Raw genomic sequence first — 24896 nt, forward strand, 5'->3', positions numbered from 1 at the left:
TGCCAGGGACTGTGAGCCAGCCCTATGTGGTATAACAAATCAGTGCATGAACCAGCTAACCATATAACTGGTGCGAGGAAAGAATGAAATCATTCCTGCTTAAAATTTCTCGATGTCATCTTTTAACCTATTAAGGGCGATTGGCTTAGCTAGCTTTATGGCAACTCAGCCATGTGTATGGTAAGGACTCAGTAGAAGCCATCATCAAAGTTAGTAAATCTGTTTCTGCTCTCTGCAAGCTCTACTCACTTAGCAGATCCACCTTTCTGTCCCACTGCCCAACAATTAGAGGAAGAACAGGGAGAGCCCTTGAGAGAGGGGGGAGAGAGGACAAGACCTAGTAGGCAGACGTACACATACACGACACAGATCCGGAGGAAACATATTAAGAGGTATTTTCATAGCCTGATGTGCATAAGGAAGAGGGAAATCAAGGCTCATTTGAAAAATGCTCGTTTTCCCATAACTGCTTACAATTTTCCTTGTGCACTGACAGGGTCTTCTAACACACCTTTGTGTTTTGGGTGCTGGAATACTCATCAGCATAGACTAATTTTGACCCAATCACTAAATCCTAAATTCTTCTGGCAAGAGGGCATGGTTAATAAAATCAAGGAAACAGAATAAAATTAGCCTACATATATTCTTAAAAATATTCTAGAAACAAAAATCAAATATATATTTTTGTATCCTAAAATCAAAACCTTGCTAAATATTGATCACCTAATGACAAAAAATTTCTTAAATTTCAAATCTTAGGGGCACCTGTGTTGCTCAGTTGGTTGAGTGTCTGACTCATTATTTGGGCTCAGGTCATGATCCCAGGGTCATGGGATCAAACCCTGTGTTGGGCTTTGCACTGAGCATGGAGCCTGCTTAAGATTCTCTCTCTCTCTCTCTCTCTCTCTCTCTCTCTCTCTCTCTCTCTCTCCTTCTGCCCTCTTCCCTGCTCGCCCTCTCTCTAAAATGATTTTTTAAAACATTCAAATCTTAAAGACATTCTCCTCCATACAGTGTCCTGGGTGTCTTGAAATCATAATCTGGGTACATATATTGCCACAAAGATCTCTGGGAAGTGCTTTTCGGCAGGGGATAGGGGAAATTATAATGAGAAACACTCACCAGCACAAATTGTGTAAAAAGATGGTTATGCTACTTCCCGAACATTTAATAGCTATCTGCATCTATTTACACACATAAGTCACATCACTATATGGATATAAAATGTTTCCATTAAAAGCCTGAGGATGTGAAAGGGAGAAGAGAGGAGAGAAAAAAAGAACCAGTGACTTAGGAAGAGGAGAAACGGCAGCCTTTCACCCTCCCGAAAACATTTCAAAAACCATTTTTCTCACAGGGATGACTTCACATTTTTCTACCTTGTAAAAGGAAGGGAGGTACTTCTTGACTGGAGAGGAGTTATCTTATGACCATGTCTTGAACCTCTGCATTATTTCCCCAATTTTCAACACACGAATGAAAAGAGGACAGAGATAGTGACTCCCCTTTTGAGACAGGTAGGTCTGAGTTTGGACCAGCTCCACATCCAGGTCATGGTCAACGTCACGTGCACTGTGTCTTCCACCTGGAGCTCAGATGCAGTGCTGAAATGCATTGGGCTGCACGTGACTGCTTTTTTTCTGGGCACAGTGTGAGAGTGATTTATGAGGGAGGAGACAGAAATGGCTAAGACCTGCAAAACACGATGTCTTCGTACCGCCTAAGAATTCCCTGTTCACCCCTGACTAACATGGAAACAAGGGAAATCTGCAGAGTTCTCAAGAGGCTCTTAGTCAACACACTGTAGAACACACAATGCTCCCAACTTTAGCCTGGGATTAAGAACCCTTTGAAAAGAAGCACTTTTCTTCCTATGAAAGGAACATTCTTGTGGAGGGTGTTTCCCTGGGTCAGAAGGTAGGCTGATATAGTAGGTAGCAATCACCTGACTCCCTTCTTAACTAGGCCAGCATTTGTTCATTGAAGTGGCTAATACATGCAACTTTAAATCCTTTACTCAGCTTTTTAGTAACTACAAAACCCAAAGAAACGTATTACATTGTTTTCCTGTCTTCTCAGTGCTAGAAAGGAGGCAGTTTTTCTATTTTCTTCCTATACTGACATTAGCACTGGGTTTTTGACAATTTAAACTCTGTAAGAAACCCTAGAATTTCAAAGTACTGTTTTTATTCACTTATTAAGGAACAAAGGCCCTTTCCATAATAAAGAGACTTAGGGCTAGACTGGGGAAGCACTGAAGGAGTTAAGCGAGGCACAGAAGAGCTCACCATGAAATGGTGCAGAGGGAGACGTGGCTATAGCTAGTGCTGGAGGGAATAAATGAAATAATGGATATTGGTCTGGGCGAATTGTGTCCCCCACCACCTGCCCCAATTCCCCTTTCATATGCTGAAGTCTTAACCTCCAGTACCTTAGAATTTGACTAGATTTGGAGATAGGGCCTTTAAAGAGATAATTAAGGCAAAATGGAGTCATATGGGTGGGCCTTAATCCAGTATGACTGGTGCATTTATAAAAAGAGGAGATTAGGACCCAGACAATCCAGACTGAGGGGCCATTATGTGAGGAGGTGAGAAGGTGGCCATCTGCAAGCCAAGGAGAGAGACCTCAGAAGAAACCTACCTGCTGACAACTTGATCTTGGATTCCTAGCCTCCAGAACTGTAAGAAAACAAATTTCTGCTATTTAAGGCACCAAGTCTGCGGTATTTAGAACACGGGTTTGAATTTGCTTGGTGATTTATGGAGTACTTTAAAAATGCTAGTTATCATCATTATTATTAAGGGGGGTATCACGGAGGAGCTGGGAAGTGGAAGCCAGCCTGGACACCCAAAAGCAACACATGTCAATAAAAATGTATTCAATGCTGACTATGCGCTTGGTATAGTAAGGTGAATAAGATAGGCTTTTTGATTCCCAGCAGATGGCAACATGATATGGCAGATAATGAAAGAGCCAGAGAAACTTAGGGAGAAGGCAATTACTTCTGCTTGTTGGGTGTGGGGAGTGGAGGTGGGGGAGAGGAGAGTTTACAATGTATTCACGAAAAGAGAGTGGCATATACAGACTCAAAAACTGAGTAAGCCTTTGCCAGGCAGATGAGGGGAGGGCTGAGTAGGAAGCACATTCTAGGGCACCTACATGTGAAAGTGCTCCATGTCGCTGGGAGAAAGCCCGCGGTGAGATGGCGGGACAGAAAACACAGGTGAAGTGCTCTCAGACTTGCGGAGAAGGTTGGCATCAGCTTGTAGAGGGCCTTGAGTGCTGTGTGAAGGGATTTGGGTGCTCTCATGGAGGCAATAGTGAAGGAAGATGCATTGGTTTTATTCTCTCAACATTTCTTTACTTTCCGCTCTGATCCGTTTTTCTTGCATTCATTGTGAACCTTCACCCAAACTTCAAGTCCTCCTCTCTCCCTGTCTACCAGGGTTCTGTCAGCCAAAATTTTTCCATAAAAGCCATCTTTTCTAGAGGGTTAAGTGATTTTCCACTGACACTCACCCTTGAAAGGTAAGCAGTAACCCTGATGTCCTGGACCCTGAGCAAGCTTTGCCACCAATTTGATAAATCTTATAAGGCAAGTCGTTTTTATAATTTTGTTAAGAACTGACAATAGGGTTCACTCACAGAGATCAGCCAAACGTATCGGGGTCTCAAAAAACATTGATTGACTGGGTGAGTAGAATGTGTCTAAAAGCTCATGTATACCCCATTCTTTGGCCTGGCCATTCTCCCTTTCCCTCTCTCTTTTTTTGTATCTGAATTAAAATAACACCTACCAATTATGGAACCTAGCCAAACAGTTAAAGACAAGTTATGAGATTAATTGGAAATGCATGCCATTCCTTGGAGAAATTTCGAGTATCCTTTATTGATTCATGCTTATAGATCGCAGGGAAAAAAGAAAAATCACATTCACTCTTTATTCCAAGTAGACCTCATCATATATACTCAAATAGCTGTCCAGAACCTTTTGACTATGGTGGGGAAGCTGAAGGACACTGCAGAATATGCATCTGAACAATTAGATGGTGGAAGAATGGCCTAATGTGTAAAAAGGCAGAAATAGTCTTTTATCACCATGTTTTCTGTTCCTACATACCGACTTGTAAATTAGAAGTAAATATACATGCCTCTGATCTCTAGCTCTATCTTTAGGACACTAATAAAAAGCTTCCATTTTGATCAAGAGTTAGTTTTTAAGTTCTCAGAATTCACTCTTGTAAAAGAGTTTTAAACATTTGTTATCTAATTTTAATTATGGAAAGACAATTCTTAGAGAAGGAGGATAAATGAAGTGATTAACAATAAGAGCTCTGGTGTCAGATGACCCTGGATCAAATGCTGTTTCTTTAGGTTGTAATGACCTGTCTGAGTCATCTGAGCCACTTTGTAACTTTGAGGATCACTGTGAGGATTGAATGAGATGGTCTGGGTGAAATGGGTGTTTAGCACAATGGTGGATAAATACAACAACCTGCTATATAGAAAAGAGCTTTCTCTGCTAAATGTGGGGCCCTAAAAGTGAGTTGATAAGGGAAGCCATACAGAATGTCAGATACCATTCTCATCTACAGCTACAATTTCTCTGGTCGGTGGACAAGAAATGATGGTGCTGACATAATTGGTAAACCACAACCAGAAAAATCAGTCCATTTACATTTCAAGTAGCTCAGAAGGATCTGACTTACATAGCTGTAGCAGGGAGCTAACAGTTCAAGGGAGTTTGTGTTAATAGGAAGTATTTTTGAACCCTTGAAGCAAAACACATGTTTATACCTAGATAGAAAAGTTTACTTTGGGTCTTACTGCCTAACTGTGAACTTCGGCATTAAAATCCTTAGGCCAGCTTTGCACCCGTAAGATAAAGACATTTCAGAATAGTGCTGAGGTCTATGGCCATACCACCCTGAATGTGCCCGATCTCATCAAAACGGTGCAGAGGACAGTTAGTGTAAAAGCTTACTCCTCACGCTGAGTGGTAGAATCTTTGTTTGGCGGTCTAGGTGCTAAGCCAGCATCCTACCTGGATAATTTCTCCTCAGGGTAAATGGATCACAGGGGCCAGAACCAGTGTGGGTAACATCTTATCCATCTCTGCTTCCAGCAATGTCTTGAACTCTAAAATGCAAAAATGGAAAAATGATGCATTTTCACTGTTGACCTTGTACACAGCAGGTGCACGATCAATAGCTGTTGAATGCATTTATCTACCACTGCAAAGTCAGTTTCTTGGGGGTAGGATAGGAATAAAGACTCTCGTATCTTGTACAGGTCTGACAGCCAGCAAGCATCCATTGTTTCTGGTTCTGTGGTATGTTTTGCCTGAGGAGTTCTCCATTATCATACCAAATGGAACTAATGTTAAAATATTAGGTCTCTAACTTTTCTGGTTTGTAATCTTAGCAGAAATTCTACTTGTAATATGATTGAAATGAAAATGCCTTTCCCCAGACCTGGAAGTGATGTTCGGGTTAAAGTTATTTAAAATACAACAGGAAAGCAACCCTAAAGAAATATTTAAGACAAAATCTAATGATGATAAAAATCAGCATTGTTATTTGCTGTTAATTTGATAATGTCAATATAGAAATGAAGCATGGGATACTGTATATTATAAATATGGAATTAGAAAAATATTAAGTATATGTTTTGATTAAGTAATACAAGCACAAGAAGAAAACAAAACTATTTTCAAGTATCATTCAACTTGTAAGTACAATAAAAATTTCTCATATGGGAGAATTTCTTCTCTAAACTAAGAAATCCTCTTGTAACTGAAACTGTCATGAAGTTACCACATTAGACTAATGACCTTTAGTTATAATTGGATAATTGAATTTTAAATTGTCAAGAAAACGGAACTAAAATTCATAAAACTTGCCAAGAGAATAACTCTTTGATACAAATTTGACAATCTGAAAAATACCACAGCTCAAGAAAAAAAATGAACCTGCTCTTACATTATCCAAGGGCAAAGCACTTGAATATTCCTTTTAAAAGCCTTTTCCCCCCAAGATCTCAGGATTAAAAAATAGCTCAGCCACTTTTGTTGAATTTGTGGTGCATTTGCTTTAAGTCTCCTTTAGAGTAACATTTTATTAGTTAGGATTGTTACATGAATCCTGTACTTAATATAGGGATCATTTATAGCTAACTTCTTATTGTAATGACATTTCATGATATACTGACAATGATACCTAGTCTCTAATTATTAATTAGGAGTACAGAAGAAATAAGCAAATTATTTAACTGGACAGAAAGTGTAATGCATAGGAATTAAATATTTGGAGTGTTTGTGGATTAAGAAGACTATCCATTCCTGAATTTCTTCCACACTGAAAATTGTTGACACTAGAGGCAAGTATTGACAGAAGTAGGGCTGATCAATATTGAACCTTAAGGGTCAAAGGACTTCATGTTTAGTGTAATAAGCAACTTAGTTTAGGTATTACAGTGTTTCGGTAAAGTAACAATTATTAAGGGTCAGGCAAGGTTTCTTTTATAAACTCTAATTTGGGGACGCTTGCATAGTTCCAGAGTCTCCAAAGGCATGAGATAGTATGATTGAAGCAAGACGATGGCTTGTGCGTCATTACACTCAAAGTTGAGGAATTAGATTATCTCCACTCTCCACATTCAAATCCTATCTTTTCTTACCATCCCCATAGAACTTTTATGAAATCTCTAAACCTAGAAGCTTTAGACGAGAGGTAAATCTCTTTTAAGTTTTAAATGGAATCTTTACTTTTTTGAAAATTATCTAGCACATTCAAGTAGGCTACGAATTACAAATACTACCAAAGGGAGCTCTGTATCTATTCAGCCAGATATGGTTCAATGAAATCTCAGAAACAACCTCTACACTTTCCACTTAGTTGTGTGTAGAACATTAGTACCACATGGAAATCATTATTCTTCACTCAAACATACTCGATCATATTGGCCTACTGAATTGTTAAGGTTTGGTTTTCCAGCAAATCTGACTTTTAATGTAACTAAGAAATAGTTTTTAATTATTTATTTCAAAATTTGTGTTGGACACATTAGGATTGAACTTGAGAAAAGGCAAACAATAAAGTAAATATATGCCAATTTTTAAATAATAACAAAATGATGATGAAATAAAAAGATATTACATAGAAATAAATCCCTTATTGTTATTTTCTTAAGTTAATGTAAAACTTTAAAACTAACGTGAAAAAGTTTAAGATTATGGGCTTGAGAGAAAGGATGGCTATCTGAACAGAGAAGAGGAGCTGAGTGCTAACTCAAGTACTTTCTCCCTCTTGAGCCCCATATAAACACAATTCTGAATCTTCAAGTCCTTCCTGGGCAGACACTAAGTGCTCTGCCCTCTGTGACCTTTCTTCTAGAATTTAGAATGTATAGATACATTCAAACAACAGAAGTGGGCATTGATCAGTCAAGGAAGAAGCCGTGCACTTTCAGTTTCCATTACATTAAACAAAATACTCATTAGTGCTTGGCATTTTCCCAAGCAGACACAATCTAGGTGTCCACTGAGGCCTCATTGTGCAGTTAAGAAGTTTAAAAAGACCTTCTAGACATCAGCTAGGGACAATTAAGGGATGGGTAAAACTACTCCAGGGTAAGAAGGCTGAAATTACTGGAAACAAACACACATAGAATATCAACTACAAATAGACAAACTATCTTTACCTTTAAGATCAGTGAGATATTTAAGGAGAGAAAAACTAAAGATACTTTTGCTTAATAATCATTATCCTCCTTAATGAAACCACAAGACACTATGGGAGTATTCAGTTATACTAAAACAAAACCATGTCTAGATATGTGGTAGAAAAAGCATAATCTCATGGAAATCTGTCATCACAACATAATTATTCTTACCGTTTACCCAACAAGGAAACTAAGTGCTACTATTATTAAGAGGTCATAATAATGTAAGTTAGCTCTGAAATCCATATCCATTAAAACTGCTGAAACATGTTTTATTGTTAAACATCACTCCCAGATCCAAGACAGCTTCTAGAAAATATTAGAGAGCAACTACTTACATGCAGGTCAGGCTGACAAACTGTTTTCCCAAGTGTTTCCTTCCCTTCTGCCTTGCTCTCTTCCATCCATCCATCCATCCATCCATCCATCCATCCATCCATCCATCCTTTCATACAACAAATATTTATTAAATACTGTCTGTGAGGCACTGTGTCAAGTTCAGGGGCTACAATAGTGAGCCAGTCCAACAAGGCTTAGTTATACATGAAGTTACAGGCTAGCACATAATGCAAAAGATTTGATATGATCTCTGTTGCTGTCGGTATTAAAGCAACTGTATTTGAGAAATCTTCATGCAAGACCATTAAAATGAGTTAAGTTTCAAAAATCATTCACATTACCTGTTTCTCACCCTCTGGGTATGGGAATGGGAAGCAAAGCTTTTCATGACAAAATTTCTCTTATTTTAAGGAGACATTTATCTTTCCACTTAGGCTGATGCAATCTAATTTACCAGCAAATTGTAGGAACAAATTTCAATTATGAACTCTTTCTCAAAAGGATGCCTTGTTATCTATTCACAAGGAATGTATGAAAGAATAAGAAAAAAGAAAGACCATAAGCTTAATATGGAACATGAAAACCTCTTTGAGTTTGCTACAATATACTCTCCATGCTTCTTAACTCAAAGACACCATCCTATCAGTATTAACACAGATCTTTAAATCCCAGAGCTAATAATGCTTCCCAGTTACATACAGCTGGATGCATCTGACAAGCAGCATGTAGTAGGAACCTCACAGGGGATAAGGTTCCTAACAGTCAACTAAGAGTTCAAATCCCAAAAGAGGTGCCCCTGGTGTGCAGAGCACTTAACCCTTCGACCAGTACCAACATGACTATTCACAAATTATTGATGTCCCTAAATCCCTGGCAGATTGCAGATAGTTCTCGTATCCATCGAAGCCCAAGCATATGGTCACTAATGGGATGGATTAAAAAAAACACATACACACGTTCAGTCTTTGCTACATGAATATAAAGCCACTGAAATGCTAGAAGGTGATTGAACTGGATGGAACACTGTTAAATACATGCTTAGCCTCATGTTATGGATCATTTCCATTGACATCTATCTGCGTCCTTGGTACAGTTTAATTAAAGCTGTCTGGAACAAGTCTGCCCTCTAAATGATCGTCAGTGCAATGAAAAGGTGAAACATGAGGAGGCTTGAGGCCTTTTTTTTTTTTTGTAAAGCATTCAAATGGCTGTCTCTGTGGTTATGAACAGCAGTGGGGGAGAAATTCATTTTCAAAATTAGCCAGCCATTAGACTTTTTTTGCAGGAGAAAGTGGGGCTCCTTTTTTTTTTTTTTTTATTTATATATGAAATTTATTGTCAAATTGGTTTCCATACAACACCCAGTGCTCATCCCAAAAGGTGCCCTCCTCAATACCCATCACCCACCCTCTCCTCCCTCCCACCCCCCATCAACCCTTAGTTTGTTCTCAGTTCTCAACAGTCTCTTATGCTTTGGCTCTCTCAGTGGGGCTCCTTTTGATGTCATCTTGGAGTACCAGAAGCTGAGTTAGGTCATGCCAAATCTTAAGAACTCAAACTGGGCCATGTTCTGGTCTAAAACAGATACACTGTTTTTGGCCCTAAAGCAGTAAATTCTAGAGCACACTTGCATTTGTAATTTATTTGGCAAAATAGAATGCCCCGGTGGAACAGTTTTGCCTGAAATAGTCCCTTTCATAAGGCGATTGTGCACCTAGAAGGTAGGAACGTCATCTATTTAATTTGGCTTTAGAGCATATAGAATACTATCATAGCAGGGAAATAGTTTCAAACAATTAAGGTATTTATTGAATACCCTTTATATTTCCACCACTGTTACGGAGCCAGAGAAACAAAATAAACAAAATATGGATTCAGGGTATAAGAAATGTGGGACGTAGTTTAGAGGCTGAATCTTAAATTAACTAATTATACCTACTTCTTTTTTTTTTTTTTCAACGTTTATTTATTTTTGGGACAGAGAGAGACAGAGCATGAACGGGGGAGGGGCAGAGAGAGAGAGGGAGACACAGAATCGGAAACAGGCTCCAAGCCATCAGCCCAGAGCCTGACGCGGGGCTCGAACTCACGGACCGCAAGATCGTGACCCGGCTGAAGTCGGACGCTTAACCGACTGCGCCACCCAGGCGCCCCAATTATACCTACTTCTTATGGCACTTCCTCCTCTTTAATATGATTTTATTTAAAGAGCTATAAATTAAATTATACATGCCCTTTAATACCAAAATTAATTGTACTTTATGAAAGGGCCCAAAGGACTGTGCCATGTTTAAAATTTTCATTCATTGGTTCCTCCACACAAATCCATCAGTCATGGGCTTATCCTTTTCATTTAATATTTATTTGGTATCTACTTCATATAGGATGTTGAGTTATACCCCATGTCTTACCCCACCCCCAAATGCTTGTCTCTATCCATTCTACCATGTTCATCCAGACTGGTGAAAGGCAATACTAGCACTAAACAGAAAAGCACTCCTAAATTTAGTTAGGATGCTATTCAAGAGTGCAGACTATCTTAGATAGAAATTAGTCAGACCTATAAGATATTATTTTCAACAAATAAGTTATAAGTGAAAGCCAATTAATTGGGGCAACAGGTATTGAGTGCTTACTGTGCACTGACATTGTGCTGGGAACTCTGGGGACCAGGAAACAGCAGAAGCATCCTCAACAAACTACAAACTGGGAAGATGCACACATTGGAAGTCACCAAGGAATGATGGAGTTGGAGGACCAAACACTAGAGTGATATCGGAAGGCTTTCTCAGGAAGACAGAGCTTGAGCTGGCTTTGAAGAATGAGGCCAGATGTCCGAGCCTAAAGCACAGTGACAGGAACATGGAGGGTGGAAGATGAGGTAGGAAATTATCCTGCCTTGAGTGGATGCTTTGTGTTGAAGAGTGTATCTCTTGGGGTCTGATCGGGAGACTAGAAACCACTTTAGGTATTTAACATAGAAAAAATTTAAAACTAGGAACTGATTTTACAGGTGATGATCTGAGATGACCAACAGGAGACAGTGTGGCAATGAAAGATTGGCAACTTCAGGTAACTGCCAATAACACTTGGGTTGAAAGAACAAGGGAGAAGGTAGGGTCTCGGGAGCTCAGAGACCAGGACCACCCAGTGGAGGATGGAACTAGAGAAGGCGTGGCCAGTGGGTGCTAGAACAATGGAGAAATACAAATGCAGTTAGTACTAGAGATCTACATGAAGCTGAGAGAAGAGGAGAACTCTTGAAACCTGGCTTCTTTCTGCCTGCCTCTCCTCCCCCATCACCTGGCAGTATCTCCCATGGGCTAAGTCCAGACAGAAGCTGACAAGAAGCCTAGGGAAAAAAAATTCTCTGCAGGAGTCAATCTGTATAATACAGAACAGAGTAGGTGAAGGAAGGAATATTTATAAGAGAAAACCAGCTAATATCAGCAAAGAGACTAACACAAAATAATGTTAGATTCTTATTATATAATAGGTTTTTAAAACCTAAGGAGAGGAGTTTAAACCAAACAGGCAAGAGATAGTTATATGAGGTTTTGGGGAAGGAAAGAGACATACTGAAATTGGTATTTTAGGAATATCTGGCCAGAGTTTGGAAAAAGATTTGAGGCAAAGAAACAAGTTAGGAGGTAGGAGATTAAAGGTGGCCACAAACTCTTTGACATTCCTCTCCTTGAGAGATGGGGTATATTTCTTTTCCCCTTGGATCTAGGCTGGCCTGTAGATGAATTGATGCTGTACCAGTTCTGGGACTAGCCTTTAAGAAAAGACTGGCAGACTGGTACCTTGGAACCCTGAATTGCAATGTAAGAAGTTCAACCACCCTACCAAAGTGGTCATGCAGAGAGGTCCTGACACCACTGAGCCCTCCAGACAAGCCAGCTGCCAGTTAAATTCCAGTGAGTAACTCTAATTAGTGCCACATGAAGCAGAACAATTGCTCAGTTGAGACTTGCCCAAGTTTTTGATCCGCAGAATCATGAGATATAATACAATGGTGGTTGTTTTAAGTCATTATGCTTTGGAGTATTGTGTTATGCAGTAATATGTAACTAGAATGGAGGGTATCCAAGAATGTGAACATATCATGTTGTGTCCCCAAATAGTAGGAACTGTGAGGAGGCCCCATTTTTTGGGGGAAATGGTCCTAAGTTCTCTTTTGTGTTTATAACAGGTAGACAATTTTTTTGTAAACCTGTAAAGGGCCAGATAGTAAATACCTTTTGCTTTGTGGGCTATATGGTCTCTGCTGCTACTATTCAACGGCATCATTGTAGGGCAAAAAAGGTCATAGACAATACGTGTAGGTGAGTTTCAATAAAACTTTATTTACAAAAAAACAAGCAGCTGGCCCAGAATTGGTTGTGGATCATAGACTGCTTGCTCCTGGTGTATAATGCTTCAGATATTAAGGAAAATTTAACTAGAGATATGCTATATGTGGATGACACACAGGAATTGAGACTTAGATTGGAGAATAAATATTCTGAAGAGGGCCTAGGATACGGCTATTGTATCTATTTAAAGTTGCTTCTACTTCATCATTTCTTTTAAATGACAGTAGGATAGTTGGTAAATATACTAGTGGGCTGAAGAATTATTTGAATTTATAAGGTGGGGCCCTTGAACCCGACGATTTATAATCTGGAGACATACAGAGGACAAAATCAAACAGATTTTCAGATTATGAATAGTAGTCCTGGGTCCACCGTCAATGGTTTTCAAATTTATATAATTTCAACCCAATGTATTTCATGAGTAAATTGGACTATTCTAGAGCCATTTTTCTAAGTGTGACTAACATCCATCTAATTTTTAATTTATATCATATTTATGATTTATTTGAACAATTACGAGTTTGGCAATATTTCTTGTTTGTATTTGAAAAGCACTTATAACATTAATCTCAAAGTATTTATACCCCAAACTATCCTGAAAAGTCAATGGTTATTTTCCATAATTTATGATATATTGGAAGCATTTTATCATGCTATTTACTGTTATGTCATAGGAAAAAAAGTGTGACCTTTGAAGAAATAAAACAAGCAGCAGCTTCTTAGTTCTCCTGCATATCTGTTAAGTTTATGGATATTTATTTTAGGCTTTATAAAAATTCTATCAGGCAGCTAAACAATTTAGAGTCACACAGCATGTAAATTCCATTAAACAAGGGCTTTTTACCCTTTCACCTCTTGCCCTACATGTGCTTGGTACAGTGTTACCGCTATTCAGAACAAACACTAATAGTCTGCTGGAAATCCTTAATATAACAAATGCAGGTACGCTAGAGGATGCTAGTGAATATTCAGAAGTGTTTTTATCCATTTAAGGCAGAGAATGGCTTGAGCAATTCTGTTTTTGGCCTCAAAAAGAGCAACCTGGTTAAGAGGTGAAGCTTTCTTGGAGTTTCTGCATTTGATAAAGTACAGACCTTGCAGTGTTCCCTCATAGACCTGTGACCTCACGCCCTGGCCTCTTAACTTTTTTGTCCATGAAGGTAGAATGATTAGTCAGTTCCTTTTATTAGATATGTTAGCAGTTTCTGCTAAAAAGATGATTTTTTTTAAACTTTACTTATTTTGAGAGAGAGAGCGAGTGAGTGCGGGGGAGGGGCAGAGAGCGAAAGAGAGAGGATCCCAAGCACTGACAGTGCAGAGCCCTGTGTGGGGCTCGAAATCACAAACTGTGAGATCATGACCTGAGCTGAAGTCAAGAGTCAGACGCTCTACTGACTGAGTCACCCTGGCGCCCCAAAAGATGATTTTAATAACATTAAATTGCAAAGAATTATGAGGCAAGGCTTGCCCCTAGATACTAAGACAAACCCAGTTTAAGCTGATGACACAGCTCCCATGAAGGGCCATCTGTTTAGCCCTAACAGCATTTTCTTTGTTTCACTTTTGTGGCTTGGCGTCAAACCCTGTCTGGGACACCTGCTCCATGTGAAATGAGACTGGCGGGTCTCAGTCCATTTGTGGCTGGCTGAAATTTCCCATCTTCCTCTCCAGGAAAATGGTCCATAAGGAAATCAAGTGAAAAGAGTTAGACGTCACACATGGCTTCACGTATAGGTGTACTGAAGGCCTAGATAATCTTCCTGTGTGAAAAGTACAATATAAATTCAACACTGGTTCATTGGTTCATCTACTTTGCCTCACAGTAGCTCTCTAACACCTGAAGTCTCCTGTATCCCGAAGATGATGCAACTTTAGGGACATCTTTTTACTATTAAGCCATGGCATAATTTGAGCTGAGATTGTAATGTGGCTTGAAATTGGCTGTGATTTGCTGCTTCATTTAAACAGGGATGGTGTATGAAAGTAGCATAAGAGGTACATGTTCTGTGCTTTTTACATTATGTAAATAGATCCGAAGTCTCCATAAATAACAATTAAAGAATATTCATAGGCTAAGAGTAAACAGATTAGATGCCTTCAGACCATACATTACCCAAGAGAGAAAGTAGAACACTGTAATTTATTATAACCCAAGGCAATATTACCTTAAAACGGTATGAATTTTGATTTCAAAAGTCAATAAGGTCTTTTCCATATAAATTTGAAGCCACCAAAAATGGCACTAAACTTACTAAATACACAATTAGTTTCTTGTTACAGATAATTTCTATTGATCCAAATCTGGTTTGTCAGCATGGATTAATCAAAATCGTCAGGGATTGAGATCTGGATGGCTCAAGGGATCAGTTCCTGGGCTATGAGCCTTTCCCCCTCAGGTCACTATTTCCAATACTTACAGGAGTTTTGAGAGGCCTATCTGACAGCTGGTGTGAAACAAACCAGTCCTTTCAACTAAATCTCTTGCATAGATTCATTGTCCCTTATGTTCAAAGACGTTATCACTTACAATCTGAGGGTATAAGTAAGGGCAAAAGTTACTACATTATCAGCAGTCCTAGTTATTATTCATAGATAAGTCCATATTTATAATCTCCTGTGGTAAGCAATACTAATTGCTGTCTTCAAGGCCTGCTGTATCCAGTTATAGAATATTTATCTCTGTATGACATTTCCCTGCAAACCTAACCAGTTGATCTCTGATTGGTTGTCCCAAACTATTACATATATATACATATGTATATGTATATATATATGTATATATATGTGTATATATATGTGTATATATATATGTGTATATATATGTATATATATGTATGTATATATATGTATATATATGTATATATGTATACACATATATGTATATATATGTATATATGTATACACATATATGTATATATATGTATATATATGTGTATATATATACATATATACACACACACACACATATATATATATATATATATATAGTAGAATAAACTGTAGAAATGTTTCTTTTCTAGAGATTATATATATATATGTATCTCCTTTCTTTGTTTGCCTTTCAGGTCTTTTCTGTAGTGCAGATTATAACATTCTTTTATTGCATAAAAACTCCAGGTCCAGGCCGGCTTCCCTGAAGAAATACTGTTCCCTACAGCTCTTGTGTTAGATTATCCTTCACCTGCTCATAGTCTTTAGGAAGGTTTTCATCTCAACCTGGACATCCATAGTGATATGCTGGCTAGTACAGATGCCCTGATCTTTGGCCACCCGATCTTATCATTAGGTCTAGGAAACCCTTTGGAGATCCTCTTTGTTGCAGCCCTCAGTCTATCAGAAGCTCCTGACAGCTTTCTTTATTCAAGATGAGTCAGGCAACCTTGTTATTAAGATTTTCCTAGTTATAGGGGTGCCTGGGTGGCTCAGTCAGTTAAGCATCTGACTTCGGCTCAGGTCATGATCTCGCAGTTTGTGAGTTCGAGCCCTGCATTGGGCTCTGTGCTGACAGCTCAAAGCCTGGAGCCTGCTTCAGATTCTGTGTCTCCCTCTGCCCCTCCACTGCTCACGCTCTGACTCTCTCTGCCTTTCAATAATAAATAAGTAAATGTTAAAAAATTTTTTGAAAAAAGATTTTCCTAGTTGTAGTCCCACAGATTTTGTTGCCAGGGGCCAAACACCCTGTTTCTGTTCTGTCTGGGTAGAAAAATTAACAGACTTTGATTACAAAGATACTTGGCATTTTTGGTTAGAAGAGAAAGAACTTGGGCTACTTGGGATTAAAAAAAGGGGTTTTAGCTACCCTTGATCTTTTATAAAGTTTTGCCTTTTCTTTACTAGAGCATTTTCAATTTCTGGTTTTTCTATAAACTATGCATCTAGGAAGCCCAAACACAGTGACTAGTATCTGTGCTGTACTATGAACTCAAGTTCATGGTTCTTAATGATATAAAGAATGGGAAGTATCTAGTGCTTTCCGAGGTATTCTCAGAGGGAGCTCATGGTACTCTTTGGCTGTTGTGGAGGAAACAGTGTGGTTCTCTACTACTGGGCCATGTCCATGCAATGAAGCCAGCTTGGTGGAATGTCCTGATGATGGAAATCACCTGTTAGGGAGTGGCCAAGGGAACTGGTAGTTTTGTTACTAGTTATCTATATGTCTATGGCTACTCAATTTCAAGTCTCATTACTGTGGAGTTGGAAGTGGAGGCGTAGGAGGGTCTGATTAAACCAAGCAATGTACCTTCATGGATTCCAGATGTCAGGGGAGTAGCCCAAGAGAGTTACCATCCACTTCCGGATTGCTGACGTGAGTGGCTCCAAATTGATCTGAGTGCTCCTGGCTCATAAAGCTGTAGGTGTGGAAGGAAGAAAGAAGAACCTCTGATTTCGAGTAAATGGATGGAGATGATGTGGCTAAGTTAGCTTTCCTTCTTAGTCCAGGGAAGGGGAAGAAGTCACTTTTGTAAACCTTCTTAGTTGAAGATGAAGCTATTCTGGATTCTTCCTTAGAGGATCTACTATTCTCCTGGGGATAGGCTGCCCACAAGTTAAGTGAAAACATAGCATTCCTTGGACTTTATTTTTTCCCCAGTGCTGTCACAGTACTTCGTATACATTTCAGTTAAAATTTCATATTGAACTGTAGTTGTTTACCTGGTTTTCCTTTCCAGTGGATAATGAAAGCAGTAACCACGTGTTATTTGTCTTTATATCCTCAGACCATGGATAGACTCTGGCGCATTACCTGCACAAAACAAATGTATGACAAATGAGTGAACAGTAAAAACCAGAGGAAAACCAGGTCTGCTACAGTTCCTTGTAATCCTACTCTTTCCCTTTGGTGATAGTGACCTAGAGATTGAATCATTCCATGTTGGTACAGTATAGTTGGTAAGCACATGAATGCCATGTGCTTCATTTGAATCATGATTCTGATACTTTTTAGCTATGTGATTTTGAGTAAGACTTAAGTGTCTTCCTCTATAGAATTAGAATAATACTTATTTCTTTTTAAAAAATTTTAAAAATGTTTTTATTTATTTTTGATAGATAGACAGACATAGCATGAACTGGGGAGGGGCAAAGAGAGAGGGAGACACAGAATCTGCCGCAGGCTCCAGGCTCTGAGCTGTCAGCACAGAGCCTGACGTGCGGCATGAACTCGTGAACCACAAGATCATGACCTGGGCTGAAGTTGGATGCTCAACCTACTGACCCACCCAGGTGCCCCAGAATAATACTTATTTAATTTGGGATGTGAGGATTAAATAAATTAACATGAAGCACCTGGCAAATACAGGTTATATTATTATTATTATTATTATTATTATTATTATCATTATCATCATCATTATCATTATTATCATCACCACCCTCAATGTGAGAATACGGCCAGTTTGCTGCTGCTGAATTTAGGTGAGAGAGACAACATCTGTAGCAGCAGGTAAGAGTGCCAGAAGTTAACCTGCAGTTATTGTGCATCCTCTGTGTGGTTTGATTTACCAGGTGGAAATATGTGGCTTCCTTGTTTTAATTTCCTTTAGAGAAATAAAATCTGATTATTTAGTCAAGGGGATCCCTTTTTGCTTCCAGGAGGCCAAGAGGGGTGTGTGTGTGTGTGTGTGTGTGTGTGTGTGTGTGTGTGTGTGCGCGCGCGCGTGCGTGTGTGTGACTGATATGAGCTATGTTTCAATATCCAGCAATTGTTTAGGCAGAGAGGAAATGTGTGAGTGCAGAGGCATGGAATGCCACCATCCTGACCAAGCCAGAGAATACTTCTAGATTCTCTGGGGCCTAGAAATAAATGGGGCCTAGAAATGCAAAGGAAAGCAGGCAGGGTGGACAAAAAGTTTTGGAAGTCTGGCATTGGAAGGGCAGACCTAAGAGACCTATGGAGGAATACTGGAGAAGAGAAAACCTCTTAGCCTACTACCTTTCATACATAGCAACAGAATAGTGTAATATGCTAGAAAGTAGACGTACTGATTGCCCATAAAAACCAGTACAAAATAAGAAAATTCTAGAAAGACTAGACAATGTCTAGAGTCTAGATTGCTCTGAAGGAATGTATTCATTTAGTATTTAGGTTTCTTTCAGTTAGCATCTTTTACTTAATCTTAACTCTCTCTATATTACCTTTTTTCTCACTTTGTTTGCCCCTATAACTCTGTTAAAATAAATTGGTGACCTGGAAGTGTACAAGTTCTGTTTTTCTCTCGCCATCAACAGTTCTAAACAATGAACAAATAAAAGAATGCTACATGCCCAAACATTGATTTGAAGGATATCATGGAGATTTACAATATGCTAAACTAGGGAAAAACTTGGGAATAATCCACACAATACATGTTGCTCTCCATTATAATCAGTTTTTCAGGCTCTGTGTCGATACAACTTTTTCTCCTTTTTCACAATGGTTTACAACTTAAATAATTTAATACAACAGTTGTTATATTTTTATTGCAAGCTTATAAAACTGGAACCATAAGTCTTTTCTATGCAATATATTATCAAAAAGTGACACTGGAGAAGGGAAGCTGATGATTACCGAAACTGTAATTCAATCTTCAAGTTCTGAAGATGTCATAAAAACGTCTCCTTCTTTACTTGCATACGGCAGATACCATCAGGATGCCTCAAATGAACTCTCTCTGGGTATTCAATCTCTCCTCCAGCATTATTTCATATACAATCAGAACAAAAATGGGACTCCACAATGCAAATGCAACTGTGATTCAAGCCCAATAGTTCTTTTGTCAAATAGGATTTCCTTTTATGAAGTTTCATTTTAGAATTAATTTTGATATCAATGCCTGTCAAGCTGTGGAAATTGAGCTGAACCAAGGGAGTCTATTCCTATTTGAGCCGCATTGTAGAAAGTGGTAATTAGAAAAAAACGCAGAGAATTTGTACTGTGCTAAAGAAAATTAAGCTCGTCATGCTGCATGCTGTCATTCTGGTTAAAAGTATAGGTGTGGTAAACAGCAACATTCCATAAATGCCTATTTTTTCATATATTTAAAATTTACTACTTTCACCCTGCCGTATTAGTTGTCAGGAAATAATTTCTTAATTCTGACTGATTCCTCCTGTGGTCTGAAAGCTGTGTGAATTAAATAACAGATCCCTATAGTATTTATGATTAACAGCGTCCCCCATAACTAGCATGGAAGGAAATACATTCCTTTTAGAGAAAGAGGATGGTTAGTTATTTATATGTTCTTGCCAATGATTATCATTCAGTGGACTTGTCACGCCTGTGTTGACTTCAGTCTAAGACAAAGAAGCATCAAATTCCCCAAGCCTCTTCTTCATATGTCCAACATGCGGTTAATCTACTGACAGTGTTGCGAATGGAATTTAAGAACTGCTATCTTTCTATTAAAAATGTCACTTTGCCTTCTGCAGGAAGGCACTGCAGCAAGACTCTACAAAATCTTTTTGAAAACCTCCCAGGATGAGAATAAACTAGCTTCTTGAGGGAGGCGGAGGAATGGAACTTTCATAGTATGGCTACAGAGGGATCAACACATCCAGTTGGAAAGTGAACATTTCCAATTATTCCCCCAGCCTGAGAGACTGCAGGTGGTGCCATGACAGTTTCTGCATTTTGTCTCTTGGCCAAGGCAGGCCTGGCCAGGCCCACGAGGGGTGAAGGGTCATAGACGCCATGTGAGTGGGTTTCATTCTCATCACAGCAGAGGCTGCTAATCACATTACATTCAGGTGAGTTATGGTGATTATAGCAGGCTGAACGTGGAGAGATTAAACAATAGAAACAGCACAACCATGCTTGTGATGGCTGTGATCAAGGGTGGTGCTTTCATGGCCCTGTGGCAATAGATTTGATTGGATTCTGGAAACCTTCGGTGAAGGACACCTTGCCCCTTCCAGGTTAGCTTTTTCTAAACCACCTTGGTAGTAAGTGGAGGGACAGAGGCCATTTTAACAGTTTTTAGTAATGAAAAGGGTACAAAACTTTCTCCTCCAGCATGCTGAGGTCTCGTGAATCTATAGAGTAAAAACACATTGCAGGGTCACTGCTTTCCAGCAGGTCTCTACTTCTTACAGCTGTTAGCTGCTGCACCCTACATGAACTTTTAATCTGGTTCGGTCTCATTTTACCCTTCTACATTTGTAATCCCTGGAATAGATTTCATTTTCCCTTAGGGACATTTGGAAGGAGAAGAGCCTATTCCTGAGTGTTTTTAAATATAAGAAAAGTTGCTTTCATGCTTTAAAATCAGAAAAAGACAGGGTCGCCTTCAGTGTCCAGCACTTGGTTTCGGCTCAGGTGATGATCTCATAGTTTGTGAGATTGAGCCCTGTGTCGGGCTGTGTGCTGCTGACAATGTGGAGCCTGCTTGGGATTCTTTATCCCTTTTTTCTCTTTCCCTCCCTGCTCGTGCTCTCTCTCTTTAATCATGAATAAACTTAAAAAAAAAATAACTAAAATCAGAGAAAGTCAGGCGCTGCGTATAGCGTGAAAGGAAGAATAACTCACTTGTATAGTTAGCCCCTACCATTTAGATAGTTTGCTTTTCACATTTTCGGGCAAGAAATGCTTAATAATAGTGTATCCATTGTCCATCAAGTTGAAATGCTATGCAACATGGGTTGTTCACCTGAACCAAGAGAGGCGGAGATATCTAGAAGTCAAGAAGTGCAAGGAGAAATTGAGCCACCACCAGCCATCCAAGTTTACCTTTGGGATACTGGTTTTTGAGAAACGCTCATTAACTGCACTCCTCAGAAATACAAATGAAGATATAGGGTATGTGTATGTATGTATAGGTATATACTTGTGTATATATACATATGGAGAGAGAAAGAGAGAAAGGGAAGGGGGGAGGGTGGGAGAGAGGGAAAGAGGGAGAGGGAAGCTTCAGGAATATTTATAAACTAAAGGTAGCACCCTAAATTTTACCAGGAGGTTGAAAAGTAGTCCTTGTTGACAAAATAAATGAAGTGGTACATATATTCTGTGCAAATAATGCTGTAAAGCAAATAGTCTCATATGCTCCAGCTAAGGTATCTGGATAGTTTTTAAAGGTGTTTTTTTCTTCTTAAAATATGATGCAATGATCCAACACGGAGGAAATGAAGGTGGCAAAAATCTATGACAAAATCTGAATCATGAAGAAAAAATTCAAAACTCGCTGGCATAGTTCAAGAGAAGGAACACCAAGTGCTTTTTAAAATACGATGTTGTCAAGTCCAACCACCATGAAGTGGAAGGATTCCAAACTTGGGTGTAGGCGATTGATCTTGAATAGTTGTACCCCATCTATTCTGGATGATTTGATGTTAGCTTCGTGAGTGAGTTTTGGGCTAAAAAGTGCCAGGGCATTAAGTTCCTGTTAATCTTTCAGCTGATATGAAAATATTTACATTGAAAATTTGCATAACTACTGAGGTAAATGGATAATTAAACGCATGCATCTTATTTGAGTCCTGAACCCCAAGAAGTGTTGATGACAATAATCATAATAGTAACTGAAACTAACATTATTTACTATGTACAGGCATTGTATTGGATGCATTCCGTGCGTTGTCTCATTTACTCCCCACAACATCCAGAGGCTGCCTTTTGTTATCCCCTCTATTTTACAGATGAGAAAATGGAGGCTTAGGGAAGTTAAATAACCAGGCTTTCTGAACTCGGTGAAAATTTGGGCTCTACTGAGTTTCAGAAACGTTCTGGGATAACAAATTGAATCATCCTGCTCTTCTGTGATTATTGGCTCTTAGCACTGCAGTTTTAGGAATCAATATAGTGCACGGGTTCTGTAAATGTGCCTCTTAATAAGTTAATAAAACAGAGATATTCTCATTGCCTCTCCATCAAAGTTTCAGGGAAAAAATGAGAATATTAAATGCAGTAGGATAGGGAAGATCTGCTCCATTTGCTCTGCAATGATAATCTTTTACAAAAGAGGATTTTTATTATTAATTCTTTGCCTTCTGGGGATATTATAATTTTCTAGAATATAGAACTGCCTTAAGCACAGTAATTTGCTGAGCTAGACTGAATCTCAAAATGTTTCAAATGAGCTGATAAACAAGTGCATAATTAGCCATTATTAGATCAAGTCTGTATGTTACTGATATCCAGATGAACAAACCAATGGATAGGCAAATTGTAGATATAGTTTAAAAAACTAAGAGCCTGTGTTATATTTTTGCATGCTTTGTAACTTGTCCTTTAAAGAATTAAAAACCACATTTCATTTGCCTTTTTAAAAAAAGAAATTTAGATTATTCTATCAAATAAATCCTTGGAGACTTAATCATTAAACACATACTTCCATGTATGAATAATGAAGGATTTGTGTGTTAAATGCAGTTCATGCTTTAAAAATGAATAGATGGGGGGATTTTTTTTTTTTTCAATTAAAACTTGCCTCAAATCTATTGGTTGCATGGGTAATGCTCTTTCATACCCCTTTTGAGTTCTGGTTCAAGTCCAGAGTACAAAATACATTTGGCCCTGATTATGAAAATAAAAGGTTTTGCATGCTCAAATCAGAAAAGGAAAATACAGTCAGCTTTTATGCTTAAACACACACACCTTTTTCAATTGGTTAACATCCAGTCCAAAATGTATCCATGTTACAGTTAAACCCTCTTTCCCCTCATTTTTCATTTTTCAGGAACTTGACACTGGATCATAAAATGTTGCTCTGGGCTGGAATTCGTCATGCAGGTTTACAGCCTAGGAGTAAGGTTTTTATTTTTAATATTAAAATCAGCTCAACAGTTTTGAGGATCAAATAAAGAAAAGAGACATCTGCAGAACGAAAACAAATTCTAAGCTGGCTTAATTTAAACAAAACGGTAGTTTACGCTATGAACTTAGGGGCCACAAAGCAAAACAGGTAAATGTGTTGGGTCATCTTTGAATAGAAAGTGCTGCAGCAGCAATTTTTCCTGAGGATTTCTAAAATTAGAAAGTTGATATTTTGTCTTTAATGGTTTATGTGTGTGTTGGGAGGGCAGACCAGATAGTTTCTTGAGGCTTTTTGAAGATCAATGATTCTGTGATTTATATCTATCCGTATTTCAGATGCCAACAATAAAGTGTGAACTGGCAATCTGCAACTGTGCAATGGGTACAAGGCCATATGTGAACGAGCCTAGTTGGAAAATGAATTTGTCACTAGACAAAAACAAGTATTTTGACCTTTGACGATTTTAACAGCTTCCAAAATTTTATGCCATTCTTATGCTTCCCATTATCACCAGTCCTCCATTTGATGCCAACTAATAGCCTTAGGTAAAATTTTATTGTCGTTGGGTTCAAGTTCTGCTTTTATTACAATGATTATATATATCCACGGTCTGAATTTTTTTTTGTTGTTTGTTTCAGCCTTAATTTATTACAGATCTTGGGTCCTGTTAATGTTCTTATATTTACATATCTTCAACTAGTCCTTTCATTTGGTAAATTGGCATGCATTCTCTTTGCATATTTACATGGTTCCTGAAATAGACCATTTATATCCTCAGAGTTAAAGCCGTAAGGCCATCTGGGCTACAAATCTAAGGAGTGCCAGTTTTTCTTTCCATAGGTGTGTCCCCTGTACCCAAGTCACAATGAGAAAATAAGACCTTTGGTTCATAAGATATCAGCATAATTGCTTTAATGTTTTCCAAAGGCATTAGAGAAGTGTTCAACTTTTTTAGAATGTTCCGATTTTGTCAGGGACATTTTGCCATTGTGTATTTGATAGGAAATCTGATCTTTACACTTTATAACCTTTCTGTACTAAATTCATAAAAATGACATGAGTATTCTCCAAAGTCCAAGATGCCTCATTAGGATTTTATTAATGAGCCTTTTAAAGATACTCTCTCCCTAAATGGGAAATTATATTTGGTTCAGAATAAATGAAGCTACACACTTACAAGATCTGAGTTGATTTAAGGCTCTGAAGCAAAGAAACTTAAGCAGATTTCAAATTTGGAGCAATATACTGTCATAGTCCCAGAATAAGAATAGTATATCTAATTTGATTATACTATCACAACATGTAATGCTACACATATTTTCAGAGTTAAGTAAATATTATTACAGAAATCTGGGTCATTACTGGGCTGCAGCGTAATGCATAAATAAAATAAGGTAGGGAAAAAGTTTCACTAAATTTTATTTCAATTCCTTGCTTTCCCTGAATATTTCATCGCTGGCATTATTGTATTAAAACAAACCACAGTTTTGCTGTTGATGAGAGACACACAAAACAGCTTGTCTGGCATTTGATTCCTCTACAAATTTTAAGGTCAAAAGTTATTTCTCACAAATGTATGCCTTCAGTTGATATTGAATATTTGAGCTAGGCTTTTGCTCTGAAAGGATTCTGAACGACCCCTTAATTGACAATGTTTGTATTGTTACATTAAAACCCAGGAAACGAACTGAAGATACAACTGCTGTTGCTATAAACAAAGGAGGAAAAAAGACCCCCAATCATC

General features: G+C 38.4%; 1 long non-coding RNA gene across 2 annotated transcripts in view; it reads right to left on the reverse strand.

Annotated features, from left to right (window-relative positions):
• The window catches only part of LOC121041462 (uncharacterized), a 44810-nt gene extending 21663 nt beyond the window's left edge, over positions 1 to 23147 (reverse strand). For both annotated transcript variants that reach the window (XR_005795748.1, XR_005795747.1), the window contains exons 1-4: positions 22993 to 23147; positions 17076 to 17166; positions 16663 to 16771; positions 5048 to 5142 (exon numbers count right to left, since the gene is read on the reverse strand). This is a non-coding gene — a long non-coding RNA (uncharacterized LOC121041462). The remainder of the gene's footprint in view (positions 1 to 5047; positions 5143 to 16662; positions 16772 to 17075; positions 17167 to 22992) is intronic.
• Between the last annotated feature and the right edge of the window lie 1749 nt (positions 23148 to 24896).

The sequence above is a fragment of the Herpailurus yagouaroundi genome, unplaced genomic scaffold, assembly GCF_014898765.1.
Source record: "Herpailurus yagouaroundi ecotype Mexico unplaced genomic scaffold, PumYag 184, whole genome shotgun sequence".
In the NCBI taxonomy this organism is placed as follows: domain Eukaryota; kingdom Metazoa; phylum Chordata; class Mammalia; order Carnivora; family Felidae; genus Herpailurus; species Herpailurus yagouaroundi.